A 15,743-nucleotide genomic window follows, 5' to 3' on the forward strand; every position below is an offset into this window, starting at 1 on the left:
CAGTATTTGTTGTTTTTTAACAGCCGCCGGCGTACAGGCTTATCACTCTGATTCTGGACCGCGTATCAGTTCCGTAATCTTTGTTTGTTAATGCTCGATGCCGCGAGTCACACCTTTATCAGTTTTGTTGTAGCACAAGATGCACCGAGATCTGTCTCTAAGGTTCCGTCCACCAAGGTGTCTTTCCACAATGTTCCAGCCCGTGCTGGTAGCTGCTTGCGACGTTATCTAGATTGTTCTGTGCAGCCTTTAAATTGAGCGTTGCCGAGTGTGACGGGCATTCTTTGTTCGACGATCGACGGTCACGTTTGTTTCTATCGCCGCCGCCGAGTTGCTTAGTTATTTTGCGGGCGCAAGTCAGCCCAAATAACGAGTTTCTTTAGTGCAATCATCGACCCTTCATTTGTGTCGTCGACCTCGTCACCACTACGTGACAATATGGCACTGGTAGTTGTATTAAAAGAGTTTCTACATCATGAAGTGTGACGGCTTAATGAGGTTCAGTGTATATGGAACATTTTGTTATATTTTCAGAATGGAGCACTGGGACTGCAACTGCTTCGTATGATACTTTAAGGACGATTTTTCGAATTACAATACCACCTTGGTCCACAATAGCAGTGCCTCCAGAGATTCTGATCGACAAAATAACGGCTTGAGGGGCGAGTTGGTGCATCATCGTATTCAGATATGTGATGCCAACAAACACAAACTCAGGAGAATACACTACACACGCGCGTGTGTAGTGTATTTTCTCCTGTGTTTGTGTTTGCGCCACATATCTGAATACGATTCTGATCGACTTCTGTCGGTCGCAACGAAAGATTTTATGCTTTTGGAGCGCAGCTCTTTGGCGCCCGTTCCTGCGTTTCTCGTCGTCGTCGGCGTCGGCATCGTTGTCCCTGCAACCTGCTCCGCAGCTGGCGCAGCGCGCACTTCTTCATTCACCACCCTCCCGCTTCCTCTATGGCGGCGACCTCACGTGTTAACTGATTGCTGCGCGCGCTCCCCCCTCTTTGGGCGTGGCGGCGAGGGTGCTCTCCGGTTGCCGAAAGGCCGGCTCGCTATCAGCGGATCACGGTGCGTGCATCGCAAGCCGAAACGCACAGCCACGTTTTCTATACTTGCTAGCGGCGTCAGTGGCATCTGTCAGTCGCTGCTATCTGTTCTCCACGCAACTTACCTATGGGCCCATGAGCTGCCTTCCGCAACCTCCCGATAACTTTCATTTCTCCGACCACAAATCTTCTTTTATGACAGCCGAGAACTGCTAGTGGAGTGTTTCTTGAAGGCCCGCTGACCTGAATTTCGATGTAGCATGTTTTGGGGGTAGTGGAGCAGGACTAGCCACTTCAACCAGGGGCACGGATTGCACCACTCCAGGCGCTCTGTATTTGGCCTGGAGCACAGCGGAATAGAAAGGGTGTTGGATTGAAAACCATTAGTGTGCTTCGGTAAACGTGATGTTTTCTTTTACCTGTAGAGTGATAATGTATTTTTCGCTCTTCACGCTTTTGCAGCATTTGTAGTCTGTCATAATTCCCATTTGTCGTCGTTCCCTAGACTAGGATACCATACAAATATTTGGAATAGAACAGGGAGTAATAGAGTGGTTGTTTTAGCCAGACAGATACAAGGGAGGCTATTGTTCTGAGACATGCGAAAGACTTTGCGAGCTCAGAGAGCAAGTGATTGACATAAGGGGTCCAAGACAAGTCTTCGCTAAACCATACCCCAAGAAACTTCTGAACACTCACTAGCTGTAAATTTTGTACACTGTATTCCAAGCGAATTTTTTCCCCTTGCTTATTGATCGGCTTAAATACAATGTACTTTGTTTTTACGGCATTCAGTTGAAGTTTGTTTTGCTGCAACCACGCGGATAGTTCGTTCAGATAAAAAGCTGCTGATTGTTCGATGTCGTGCAATGTCCTACCTGTAAAAAAATAGACTAGAGTTTTCTGCAAACATGGTTACTGTGGGGGTTGTTTTTAATTCCGTGATGTCATTCACATATAAGAGGAAAAGTAAGGGACCTAGTATCAACCCTTGCGAGACATCTAGTTTAATATCAGGTTGCTTTGAAGCAATACGCCGAAATAATAAGTAACTCCTGATAGGATCCACTGTAACGCCTTGAATCCCATAGCAATCTAATATTATAGCTAAGATTTCGCGGTCAACAGAATCGAACGGTTTACGCAGGCCGCAAAGTATCTCCAAGGTGAAAAGCTGATCTTCAAGATTTTTGATTAATTTACTGTTTTACGGTAAGAAGAGCGTCCTGACTTGTCTCTTTTTTTTAAAGCTGTATTGTGAGGGTGGTATTATATGATACATAGTTAGGCATTTTGACAGCCCGTTGTTGATTGACAGCGCGTAAACCTTAAAAAACACTGGTAATTCATAATATCATCAGTTCCATCTCCTTTGTATATTGGAATTACTTTGACCTGCTTCTGTTTGCCCAGAAAGGCTTCTGTAGAAAACAAGTTTTACGAGATGGGCTAGAACAGGGCTGACTATTAATGACACCTGCTTTATGGTTTATACTTTAATATCATCGTACCCACTAGCAACATTACTTTCAATGTGCATTATAAGATCAATAATTTCTGTTTCGGTAACGGCTTGCAATACGAATGAATTAACTCGGCGAGAAGGCCAGCAGTCCCCATCGCGATGAATAGATGACTGGGACACGGCCGCTTTGCCACTTATGGAACCATTTATTACAATTTGGTTTCCGTTAACCTGTGAGAAGTTTCTGTGGGTAAGGTAATCAACCTGCCCCCAGATCTTAGCTGGATTCGTTCTTATCCTAGAAAACACTGCTTCGTAATATGCACGTTTGACTTTCTTAATATCTGCGTGTAATTTGTTATACTTCGTAAATTATGTAAACAAGTTTCCGGCTTTGCATTGTAGGAATTTGTGGAACATATTATTTTTCTCTTTAGGGCGTTTTAGTAAGGCGGTGCCAATATAGGACTTCTTAGCTTTCCGAATGCATCTTTTATGCTATTTTAATGTAAATGCACGATTATAGCAACTAAGAAAGACGCCAAGAAGAACCTCATATGTTCAGTTTTATTCTGCTGTAGGTACACATCTGACCAGTAGGTGCGCTCAATGAAATAACAAAAATAGTTTAAGGAGGCATAATTCACCAGCCTATATTCAGGCCTGCGGCATTCATAGTTATGCTTTATTTATTTGAACATACTACAGGCCAATACTTCGGCCTGTGCGGGAGGGGCAATACAAGACATGCAATGCTTCACAGATAAAAAAATTACAATAAATAGGCAGTTCAGGAGGTTGTAGTCAGTAACCAAAAACAACAAAATACAGCACTTGTTTACTCAAAGAATGCTCCTCTAGAGCTTTACTAAAAACGTGTTGTGTGGCGATGTATATGGGTATATGGTCGCTGATGTCGCTTGATGATACGCATGCTTTAGAGTCCAATACATTCAGGTTGGAAACACATGTATCTATAGAAGTAGATCTGTTTCAAGTAATTCGGGTTAGCATAGCAATCGCATTTTTGCACCCGTAAGAGGACAAAAGATTCATCAAGTCCCCCGTAGAAGAGTCATCGGCCAAAGTATCAATGTTTACGTCTCCCAAAAGAAAGAACTGCTTATTGGGAATAAAACAATACATTATTACAATTTCTAACTGCTCTAGGAAATGCCGCTTGTATCCAGTTGGCGGCCTGCACAGAACAGTAACTAGAAACGTGCTAGTTTCCACAGTTAAGCCCTCTAGATCCCTATTCATCACTGTGTACTCAGCAACAATATTACATGCATACTTGCGCTGCAGGTAAATTATCAGGCTGCCCCCTCTGCCTTTTCTGTCTAGTCTTATTGGGATGTAGTCAATAAATGTAGGGGAGGGGTCATCTTCGTTTAACCATGTTTCTGTGAACATGAATGCAACAAAATTGAGTTGCAGGGAGTTTGGCCAAATGTCCAGCTCATCTTGTCTCTTTTTCATGCTAGGGATATTTAAGTGTAGCAAGGAAAGAAGTGGGTGCAACTGACGAAGATTTTTCTTTATGTGGGCGATTCCGTAATGAAAGAGTCCGAGTAATGCATCCTATTTGTTCGATAAAGAACGCTAACTCAAACACTGACGTCTGAGGGTATTTGATGCGGGTAATATCATCTTTGTTTGCAATTTGAATAGCGTCGGTATGTTCATCCTTGCGTGGCAAACGTTTCCCCCAGCTGACCTATACGTATTTCCATCCAGCCTTTTTCTTTTCCTTAAGCGCAGCACCAAGTGCTGCTTGCTGTGTCGATATGGTTACACATTCGCATTCTGCGAGAGTAGGTGCTTCATAAAGCGGCCTGGGAGTGCACTCTAACTTAAGCTGGAGTGGCATACACCATTCCTGCTTCGACACTGCACTGTACCTTTCTTAGTTTGCATTACGGCTTTTAATGAGTAAGAATGGGTATGATCTTGGTTTCTTTCTTATATAGCAGTTCAGAGATGTCATGCACTATAAGCGCCGAAAATACTGGATGGCATTCTTGCAGTTTATTTCAAAACATCAATTTCTGCTCTACGTGCATAGGTAAGAATACGCATACATACATCTATAAACGATCGACCCTAAATTCGAGTAGAAATACTCGTCAATAATGGCAAAGTCGGTACGTATGACAAGCCTCTATGTGGTGTTAGCCCAAAGCCTTATGATGGGCAGTATACAAAAAATTCCTTTGAGCGGGCACACCTGGAGATATTGAGCAAGCGCGCTGCGACATGGGCAGTTTGGCAGTGACATGAAGGAGGGCCACCACGAGCAGCGTTTGCAACTTATGTCACTATTCCTTAAAAATATGTACCAACTAGCTCAACTTTCCGTGTTATGTCACTGCATATGGTGCTTTGGGTGCAGACATGAAGCAGTTGTGAGCACCTGTTCGGTATGTTTAATAAATAAACTAGATTAAATAGAACATGAGACTGGCTTTGAAGCCGAAAGAGAGCAATTGGCGCATGCTCGGAGACATATCGTATGGACGCTCGAATTAGGTCAAGGCTACTGGCTTGACGGTGATGAAAGCCATCAGCTTGGATGAATCTCAGTAATATTTTCGTTGCATAACAAGCGTCTTCGCCTGCGTCTGCACCTTAAACACTTCATGACGGCCATGGAGGTTTTGCACTAACCTAACAAAAGATTCTGGTCAGATGTACGTGTCAGAATAGATTTTGCCTGCTGAAACGGGTCGAAATTTTCAATTAAAAATAGATTTACTATGTTCTCACCGCAAACAAGGAATCTCTGTTATGCGACCTTCCAGGAGCAGTTCACCTCGCTTCGTTGGGAGCATGTTGGTCTGTAGGACTGGCCATTAAGGAACTACACGCGACAATTGAGGTACCCTATCGTTTCCGAACCATAACCCACATGCCAGTTTCGCCTCCTAGAAAAAATAATCATGCGTGGGAGCTTCTAGTAATGAACAAGTGTTTGCCGGGGTTACGGAATCCAATATCAACAGATAGTCAAAAATGTGTCCGAAAAAAAGCCATAGAAGGATTGTACATAGTGTAGCTGCGCAATATACACGACAGGGAAGAGGCAGCTGCATTATTGGTAATAGAGAAAGAGCACTCGTTGCAAGTAATTCAGCGGCAGTGGCGTGTCTGTACATTGAACTGTAAAATAGCATTGACCGCAACTCCGCCTGGCGATCTTGAAGCCATGAGCTATCCATGTAAGCAGCCATACATTCGTTCATAGAAGATCCCAGCAAGCCAGTATGGACCGATCAGAGGTGTTCGGAGCAAGGGATGATTTACAAACCACCTGCAGCAGATATCAAGGACCCAAGCTTTGGACAAAAGTACAGAGCAGGCGAGAGCGGCGAATGGCTCATGGTGGCGATCGGGCCAGCATTATCTGTCCCGGCGCCGCACTTAGTTTGTGGTTTTCACTGCTGCTCGCATTAGGGATCAGCACAGTGTGAACACAATTATTCTTTCAAAAAGTTTTGAGAAGAAATCATTCTTTCAGAAGGGATCGTAAGGGGGCTCAATTTGGGTTTTAAGCGTTCACAAAAAACTCGTAGGGCGTAGCAACTTGTGTTTGAAAGTTGAGAAAAAATTATTGGGACACACATTCTGCCTTTAAGCGTATGACTCGGTAGTTTTTACTACCAGCCCACATATAAAGCCGCCCTCTAACCAAGTCGTATGAACTAGCTGCATGGCCTAGATTTAACGTGAATGGTAGTGTCCTGGCAGGCTGATTCTGATGTCACTCTCCCATATGGAAGAACACCGAGTTGACAGATTCTGCAAAACGTAATGTCAGGCAATCCTGCTTCCAGCTAGTGCTGAGTTGTGTCCACTTCTACCTATCGATCATTCGTTCAAAATGCCAATGCTGGCGGATAGCGACTGGCCCCGGATTTTTGGCGAACGGACCATTTAACGCTCTCGCGCTAAAATAAAATTGAGCAACTAAAGATTAGTAGTGTTAATAACATTTTAGGTAACCGTTCCCGCAATTCATTCTATGGCGCACTGTGTTGAACCGCTTTGTCAACAAAGCCTCGTAAACGACGTCGGAGCCCAGTACTCCACCACAACCAGTCAGCTAAAGTCGCATGTCAGCCATTATTGAAAGGTGCGCTCTGATTTCTAGACAAGTATTACACAGACCGGGTGTTCTCAGGGCGCTGAGAGGGGCTCTCTAAATACTGTGACTGTAAGTGTAAAACATTTATTCCTGTGAATTACTCGTCAAGACATTTATCACATTCTAAGAGCTCCTCTTGCAATGAAGTGCACTAGTACCACCACTTTTGCCATGTGCACGAAACATGGGTGAAAGCGATTTTTGCCATATGTTAGAAAACTGCCTCCAAAGTATTGACTGCATTCTTCACCGTACAAAATTGAAGTCTATTTATATTGTTTTATGTCGCGGGGCACCTGAACAGGAATATAGTGCCGCTGAGAAACCATTGCAATGCTTTTAAGGGCTAAACATCGTACCTCAGCGTTTGCAACGTAAAAAGGTGCACTACTCGTCATGCACTTGCCAATTTATTTATTTATTTTTTCTATACTGCCAGCCTTAGTAGGCCCAGGCGAGAGGGACAATACAATGCAATAGGAAACAGGGAAACATTAAGCCCATTTAGCAAAATTCCCACTAATTGACGCATCCTTCTTGTGTTTTGCTCCGTACCTACTCTCAGCAAAGCATTTCTACAGCACTTGCCTTTCACTGCTTTAAGTTTCAGAACTGGAAGGCTGCACAAAATTCCAACTTGGTTTTCGAATATCTAACTGCGATATCGTTATGTGCCTGCCTTTGCGCCTAGGGTTTTATAGGTGAATGCTGGCAATTTTCAATCCTTTGAGTCATTTAGCCTTGATCTCAAAATGGCGGGAGTATACCCAGTTCTTTCTGCGGTAATATTGGTCTTCTACGAGAATAACAAACTAGATTCCAAGGGAAGGAAACTGTAACAAGGGGCAGCAGAAAGGTAGGATGAGGTTAAGAAGTTCGTAGAGGTCAAGTGAATGCAGCTAGCACAGGACGGGGTAATTGGAGGAATATGGGAGAGGCCTTTGCCCTGCAGTGGGTATAGTCAAGCTGATGATGATGATGAGGATGATGACAAGTTTTTTGTCTTGTCGACAGTGCTTCTCTTAGAAGTAAAAGTCTTATATCTTCTAGAATGGCTTAATGAGGCAGTCGATAGACGAACTGCATACGCATTCTTGACATGAAAGTGAAACTTTGTAGCTGGTTCTTCTGAAATACCCAGGTATTTGGCAGGGTGTCTTGCAGTTATATACGCATCGCCGCTGTATTGGTCATTTCTTTAGGAACACCTGTATGTGCTCACATGCCGGCAGTTCTCGGTCTACTTGCCCTCTTTGATACGTTTGAACAAACCTATCTTAAGGGAGATTACATTCTCACTAAATGCACGCGTCATTGTGGTGCACATATTCAAGGTCATTGGGTTAAGCAGAACAAAAAAAAAACACGAAATCAAGCCCTGTTCACGTAATGTCCACATGGACACAAAAAAAGCAACACTTAGAAATGATGCAATAGTAACTCGCGTTTGAACAAATATTGTTGTCGTCACATAATAGCCAGGGAGATGGGGCATACGGTCTGATATTAGCCACAACAAAATTCTCGGTGAAAATGCCGAGAGATTGCCGAAGAAACTCATAGCAAATAGCACTAGACCCAGGATACGTGCTTTTTTAAAAACTCTTTGCAGCAGCAGCGCAACAGACGTTGCTTAGAGTGTGCAGATGAAGCATCGCAATTTGACTGATTAGGTCATCAAGTCATGCCTAATGAGCAGGTGTTCAAACTTCCCACAATAAGTTTTTTCGCTTCCTGTCACATTAGTAGTTTCCCCATTAACGCTGTACTAGTTTTGCTTTTGCCATACTCATTGTGCTATCCTCTAAAATAGTTCTTATGCACGCATGCAGGTACCAAAAAGCCAGCTGCCTTTAGAACGCTTGAGCATGCATTATCAGCTGGCACCTGCAGAAATAACGTCTACTGTGTAAGTCTTATATGGAAGTTGAGGATATGTAGGGGCATCAGTGCACCTGAAAGACATTATGGTAATTTCGCGCTGTCGGGAAGCACGAAATTTTTGGCTTCAGTGCCGGTTTAATACCTTTTTGCCGTCACGGCCAAGTTTATTCCTTTTGCCACAATCGCCTCTTTAAGGCCCGTTCACACTTGCGACTAGCAGCGGTCGCGCGACCGTTTTGGTCGAAAAGCGACAGTCGCAAATGGTCGCATCGGTCGAAAAGCGACTGCCGCGGGCCGATCGGGCACTGCTCGAATTTCTAGTCGCGCGATTACTAGTCGCAAATCATTTCACCAATCAACGAGGTCCCGGAGTACTCGATCGAGAACCTTCTCAATGCAATTAAAGAATACCCCCACCTTTTCAACAAACGGCATCCGGAATTTAAAGGCAGGGAGAAGGATATGGCCTGGGAGGAGATTGGAAAGATATTCGGACTATCCGGTAAGTACTACGGACTTTTGAGAAATGGGTTTTTCACGCAGGCGCAACATTTCATATTGACACCGTCTATTCGTCGTCGGCGTTCTCGCCTGAAAAAGCTGAAGTGTCTGGCAAGCGGCTGCTACAGACGTTCGCTGTCATCGCCCTGCAGCTTTCCTACTTCCAACTCGTTTTTTGAGAAGGCGACAGTCGCAAGTGTGAACATAGCTCCTCTCCTCTAATCGCGCGACTACCAGTCGCGCGACCTCATCTAGTCGCAAGTGTGAATAGACCTTTAAGCAGATGCTGTACCACAGCTGTAATGCGTATTTTGGTTCCCGTGAACAGGCTTGCTCGAAGAGCAATCGTTGCTTATAAGTGCCGCTAATATATTTTCTTGAACGTAATAAGATTTTAGCACTTTGAGAAACATTGTACACAATCTACATTTTTATGTTATTATCGCTTGTTGCAGTCAGACAAACCGATGAGACTTTAAACAACGTGTTCTGCATTTAAAAAAATGCAAAAACTCAATGAGAACCATAGCACAAGACCAAATTTACTGTTACGCTAACGCAATCACAAAACTATTTTGACAAGCAGTCGTGAAACCTACTTTAAAAAGCAGCCGCCCAGAGAGGGTTATTACAAAGCACCAAGAGCTTATTTCTAGCATGAACTTCGGATGTGAAACCTTCGAGTCTCCCGAGGCTTGTGAACGGCCTGAAAAACGACTCACAACAGTCGACTGCCCATACCAATGTTACTATCGCCCCTTAAGGCCCTTGCTTTGAATACTTGTTTAACGTTTTCTTTGAAGAGCCCAACTCCCACCAAAGGGGCAGCTGTTCTTGTTATGTATTTGTTTGTTTCGCGCGATGCTGTTTTTGTTTTTTAAACAAGAATTCAAATTTAAACTCAATTAACCCTCACTATGTGCCTTATCATTTGGTAGTATGAGAATCACCGCACTCAGTAAGGCCTACACGGACCTTTACAAAAATTTCATCTTTTGAAAACAACAAATATTTGAGTAGCCTAATGTACTCTTTATACTTCTGCTTTTTTGCAAATGATTGGTTAATAATTAAAAAAAGGACTAATGTGCACAAAACACTTACTCTCAGGAAACCAACACCGCTTGCTTCCCGGCATCTTTCCACATCCTGCAGGAAAGTTGATAGCACTTAGTTCAGGAATGTATATACTTGTCAGTCGGAAAGTAAACTGCATAACATAGCTGAGGAACTACACTGTTTAAATGTGTACAATTCAAACTACATCAATACTCTTCCCAAATAAGTATTGATTTATTTTGTGAAAATATTGTGAATTATGTTGAGCATTATCGTAGCACAGAAAACTAAATAAAAAAAGATCAATAAAAAAGGAGTCAAACAGCGGCAGCGAATAGTGATGGCACTTAATCACATCAAACTCCTATCATAATTAAGCGAGATGTCAACACATTTAGTAAAATGTGTGAAGTAACTCATTAGAACGTCTTGCACATTGAATCTTCGCGATGTTTTATTGTGTAACAAACTTCATTCGATAAATTTTATATAGTTGTCAAAGCTGTCTTACTTCTGATACCTGGTGAATAGTTTCCTCACACGAGCTTCACATTTTCTCTCCAAGATATGCCTATATGTCGCACGTCGCATGGTTCCAAGGCACCTTTTAAATGTATATTTATTAAGTTAAACATGAACAGCTGCGCAGACCTAAAGTTGCAAATTAGTGAAAATGTCTTTACGAAGCAGTCACAGCATGAGAACTATAGGCTGATTATTCGATGAATAGGTTTTTGAATTCATTTAGCTTATAGAGAAGCAGGGCAGTTACAGAGAGATTATGAGGTGAGCAGTTTGTGGCAAGAGCTCAGCAGTAAAACTGAAGAAAGCTGTGCAAAGTGCTATCAATGTCGCTCTATGTAGTTTTTTAGGTTTTATATTCTCAGCAATCAGGAACAAAATGCAGAGGTTAAACCATCCTTCAGCCATGACAAGACCATTAGCCATCAGCTGGTGCTGCGTTCGCTGCTGCTGCTCCGATCTTGGCTAAATTGCGCACTTTGTAATCTTCGCGGCGACGGGATAATTAGGCTACACTTGGCTGACACATTCCATTTCCTCCATTTAAGGTTTTCCTCACAACAATAATCTGTGCATCTGCAATAGATCACAAAATTCTGATTTATACTGTTTTCCACACAGATGTATTTGCAGTCATACCTCTTTTCTCGATATAAATTAAAGCGAGTGCAAGGGGTGCATATCCAATTGGCCGCAAAGCCTTTTTTTTGTAAATGTCACATGAGAGCTTTAACTGTCTAAACGCAGCTTCTAACAAAACACTTTTGTACCGTGATCAATGCACTGCCGCCAGCGTCAGAAGCCAGAAACTATAACAATTGCTTTGTGCAGTATCAAGATCGAGGGCATTCCTGGAAATTCTTTCAACGCTCACTCAAAACGGATATTGATTATTGAAATATACTGTAAGAGTTTTGCCTTCTGCGAAAGCTTCTAAGGTTCCTTGTAGCCATTTTGTATTCATGGAATCGTTTACCTGTAGAAGGGCGAGATGAGATATCGCCACGCACAGACACCATGTCCGCCAAATGCCACTGTTTAGAGAACAATGTGTTATCGTGCGGGAGTTGAATCTGCGCAGCATAGACATGGCTGCGTTCACTCGATGCTTATATATTTAAACTAATCTGATATATATATATATATATATATATGCGTGTGTATATTGTTACCCCGCCTAGCGGCGCATGAGAAGCAGCAGAAAGAGAAGAAGAAGAAGCAGGGGAAGCGAGCCGCGCGCAGACTGGTCTGGGTTTTCTGAGCCGTGTGCGTCCGTCCTTCATACGACGTTCATCTGTGTTAAAACCATTTCATCCGTTACATTTGGTAGAGGTGCTGGGTAAAAACGTTCTGGATCCGCCAGTACCTCGTCGCAGCCGTCGTGTAGCAGGTTTGCCACCTTTATCTCCTCAACAGCACCTTTCAATGGCTGCCACCCGCACGACGCAGACTCATGAACAGCGACCTGAAGAGACGACGACCTTTCCGCACCAGCGAGAGCCGCGTACGCTCCACGGTGAGCCCGAAGATGACGTTGAAGAATGGCTCCGACATTATGAAAGATGCATCAAGTACAACCGCTGCAATTCGATCGCACGTCTGTACAATGTTGTTTCTTCCTCGCTGGCACGGCTCTGACGTGGTTTGATAACCACGAAGAACTCCTCATGACCTGGGACCGATTCGTTGAAGAAATTACGAAGTCCTTCGGGGACCCCCTTGCTTAGAAGGAACGCGCTGAGCATCAACTTTTCCAGAGAGCCCAGCTGCCCGGTGAGACATGCACACGTTACATCGAGGAAATATTGAAACTTTGTCGCATTGTAAACAGGCAGATGTCAGAAGAAGACAAGCTAGGGCACCTTCTCAAGGGGATTTCTGAGGATGTGTACAACTTCCTTATTTCGCGGGACACCCTTGCCACAGTAGCAGATGTCATCAAGCAGTGCCGGGCATTTCAGGCTTAAGGCACGTTGGATAGCACCCAAATTTGGCCGTCTTTCTAATGTCACAACTGTCGCTGGTATCGACATTCTGGAGGCTGACGACATCGCTTCTACGATCAGAAGGATTATACGCGAATGGTTTAAAAGAACGTTTAGACGGGCTAGATGGTTTTCAGCTTCAGATGGCATTCTTAGCGCAAAAAAACCACACACGCACACGAGAGAAAAGGAGGGACACGTGACAAGCGCTTGTCCCGTGTCCCTCCTTTTCTCTCATGTGCGTGTGTGCTTTTTTGCGCTAAGAATGCCGTCTGAAGATTATACACTAGGAGCTGGATATTCAGCGGCAACGTATATATTTCGATGCACCTTTCCACCCGACATCGAGGTCCGTATCATCATGGGAACAGCGCACGCCATGGGCTGCACAAATAACTCCGAACCAGCTTACAACAAAGGCGTGGCGCGGAACCTGCAACCAACATCGCGCCCTTATTTCCTGCAGCATCCAGCCCATCCGGATTAAGTGTCTCGTGGTGCTCCTCGTCGCGTTTCTGTCGCCCCATCTCGGCCTCCAAGGGATCCTGAAGTGAACTACCAGAGCCGCCAGTCACTTCTATGTTGTTGTGACCATGCATATTCCGCGCTTGCGCGCACTATTGTGTGCCTGTGGGCATGGTATTGATATGTGCTGTTTGTTCTAGGGCTCTAAGTGAGCGTGTTCACATGAATCTTTTTGTGTGAGTATGCTTTGCTTTGTCGTGACCCTACAACTGCCATGTTGGCCCTTTCAAGGGAACTCCAAGAAAAATACAAAGAAACGTCGCCCTGTGAGAAATAGCCGGAAGTGCTTTTGTTCAACTGTTCACCCTTCCCGTCGAAAGGCGCTATTGTCAAGTGAGGAATGCTATTGTCCAAAGGAGACGATCGGAGTGACACGTCCGCTGACGTACAGGAGAAGAAAGGAGCATGAGGATTACGACCATTAGAGGATTTCCCGTGAATGCAGGAAAGAGTTGCAATTGCCGGAAAGGGACAATGCTGGGAGCAGTATTCGTGGCGCACACATACACTTGGGTTTCTGAGAAGTAAATCTACTTGCCGGAACCAACATAGCGGATCTTTGCAGAAGAATCGAAATTTACCTCCTCGCCGTTCCTAAGATCTACCCGACAACAATTGACCACGACCGACGAAACAATACTGGACCAGTCAGTGCATCAGACCATCAGTGCAGTGATGTGTTCAATTGGTTGCCGATATCTGAGGGGTGTGCCCTGGAACTGATTGGGCAGCATCTTCAGAGAGGGGCTGGACATAGGGGATTTAAGGACGTTGCAGAGCACGAAATGGCGCTCTGAGCCCTGGGTAAACGGCTCATCCAGACGCTTCTCGCTATGAACTCTTAACGCGTGCCATTTTGCTGATATACCCTTTTTTCATGTAAATAAGTTCTCTCAAAGTGCCATTAAACCTGCTTGTATATACTTTACCAACATCGAAGATTCAATCCTTCATCAACCCGGAGTCTCTGCACGCTACCAAGTGAAGGCCGGGTCGACTTAGTCCCAGCGTCACGACAATGTTACGGCTATGGGGGCAGCGGACATATCTTCCGCTTTTGTCCGTGTCGTCAAATTACCTGACCCCCTGTCCAACGAGCACCACGCTTCACGAATGGTGCCCAGTGGGAGCAGCAGCCACCCGCTACCTTCTATCAGCCCTCTTCGCCTCAACGCCTTGCACGGAATGACTCCCCTGTGTCCGATCGCAGCATCACCCCCCCCCCCCCCCCGCCGCAGCGACCACCCCGTTCTCCATCCCCACGTCGCCGCTTTGTTTCTCCACCTCTGGGAAACTAGGTGGTGCGAACGATGGAGGTTAGGTCGCCGGACGGTCCATTTCACGCATACCTCTGCCTATCGTCATGCTAAAGAACAAAGTGTGAGTGTGTGTAGACAATGTTAAAACGGATGCTTTGGTTGACACTGGCGCCGCTGTGTCAGTTGTGAGCCTTTCATTTAAGAACCGCCTTCGACACAAAGTTATGTTTGTGTGGGACAAAAACATTACGTTTTCTGGAGGTGGGGGTGAAACGTTAGTTCCGATTGGCCGGTGCACTGTTTCAGTTGTCATTGGTGACGAGTGCTACAGGAGAGAATTCGTTGTATTGAGACGTGCCACGCATGACGTTATCTTGGGTGTTGACTTTTTGCGCGAGTGTGGTGCGATTTTAGACTTTAGCGCCAGTGAAATTTATTTGCAGCCGAACATTATCCCTACATTAATAGATACCATGCTCATGCCTCAGAGTCATGAAGGAGTTCTCGCCCTGAATGAAGATGTGCTGCTGCCTGCGATGACGGCAATATTTCTCACCGTGAAGTCATCTGAATCATCTGAATCTTTCATGGGTAAACACTCAATAGTCTTCGAGCCAGATGTCTCAAATGGTGCGAAACAAAATATTTGGTGCCACGCTCCGGTCGTCGAGGCGGAGGATGGTCGCGCATACCTCTGGGCTGTGAACGTGTCAGAAGAGCCTGTCCGTCTTTCTTCTGGTTTGACACTCGCGAGATTTGAGAATTATGTGACTCATACCGTGACTGAACGTCGTATTCAGCAAGACATTTTGACAACGCATACCCAAGTGTTCGGCTTTGCCTCTAACGGATCGGGTAGCCATTTCCCAGCTTCTCGGCTACAGCACAAAAAAACACAGGAAATGCACCCCCATTCGAAAAAAACCTTACAGAGTCTCCCCGACAGAGCGCAAGATAATTCAAGAACAGGTGAACGAAATGCTGCAGAAAGGAATCATCCGAGAATCTTCCGCTCCATGGCCCGCACCTGTAATCCTAGTGCGAAAAATGACAATTCTTGGCGATTGTGTGTAGACTACCGTCGTTTGAATGCGGTAACAAAGAAAGACGTATACCCATTACATCGCATTGATGACGCTGTCGATTGTCTGCATTCGGCGTCATCTGTTGATTTGCGATCTGACTATTGGCAAATTCCTCTGCATCCATCCGACCGTGAGAAGACTGCTCTTGTAACACCAGATGGTTTATACGAATATAATGTAATGCCCTTTGGATAATGCAACGCTCCCGCGACGTTCGACCGATTTATGCCTCAAATTGGAAATATGCATGTGC

The 15,743-nt window shown here is 44.7% G+C and overlaps 2 long non-coding RNA genes across 2 annotated transcripts in view; one reads left to right on the forward strand and one right to left on the reverse strand.

Annotated features, from left to right (window-relative positions):
• LOC146174971 (uncharacterized) overlaps nucleotides 1-15,743 on the reverse strand; it is a 37,911-nt gene that overhangs the window by 14,733 nt on the left and 7,435 nt on the right. Inside the window, exon 2 of the long non-coding RNA XR_014701723.1 lies at nucleotides 10,160-10,204. This is a non-coding gene — a long non-coding RNA (uncharacterized LOC146174971). The remainder of the gene's footprint in view (nucleotides 1-10,159; nucleotides 10,205-15,743) is intronic.
• The window catches only part of LOC146174972 (uncharacterized), an 80,584-nt gene continuing 73,595 nt past the window's right edge, over nucleotides 8,755-15,743 (forward strand). The window contains exon 1 of the long non-coding RNA XR_014701724.1: nucleotides 8,755-9,056. This is a non-coding gene — a long non-coding RNA (uncharacterized LOC146174972). The remainder of the gene's footprint in view (nucleotides 9,057-15,743) is intronic.

Source organism: Amblyomma maculatum, chromosome 11 (genome assembly GCF_055883805.1).
Source record: "Amblyomma maculatum isolate TAMU_Amacu chromosome 11, ASM5588380v1, whole genome shotgun sequence".
Taxonomy (NCBI): domain Eukaryota; kingdom Metazoa; phylum Arthropoda; class Arachnida; order Ixodida; family Ixodidae; genus Amblyomma; species Amblyomma maculatum.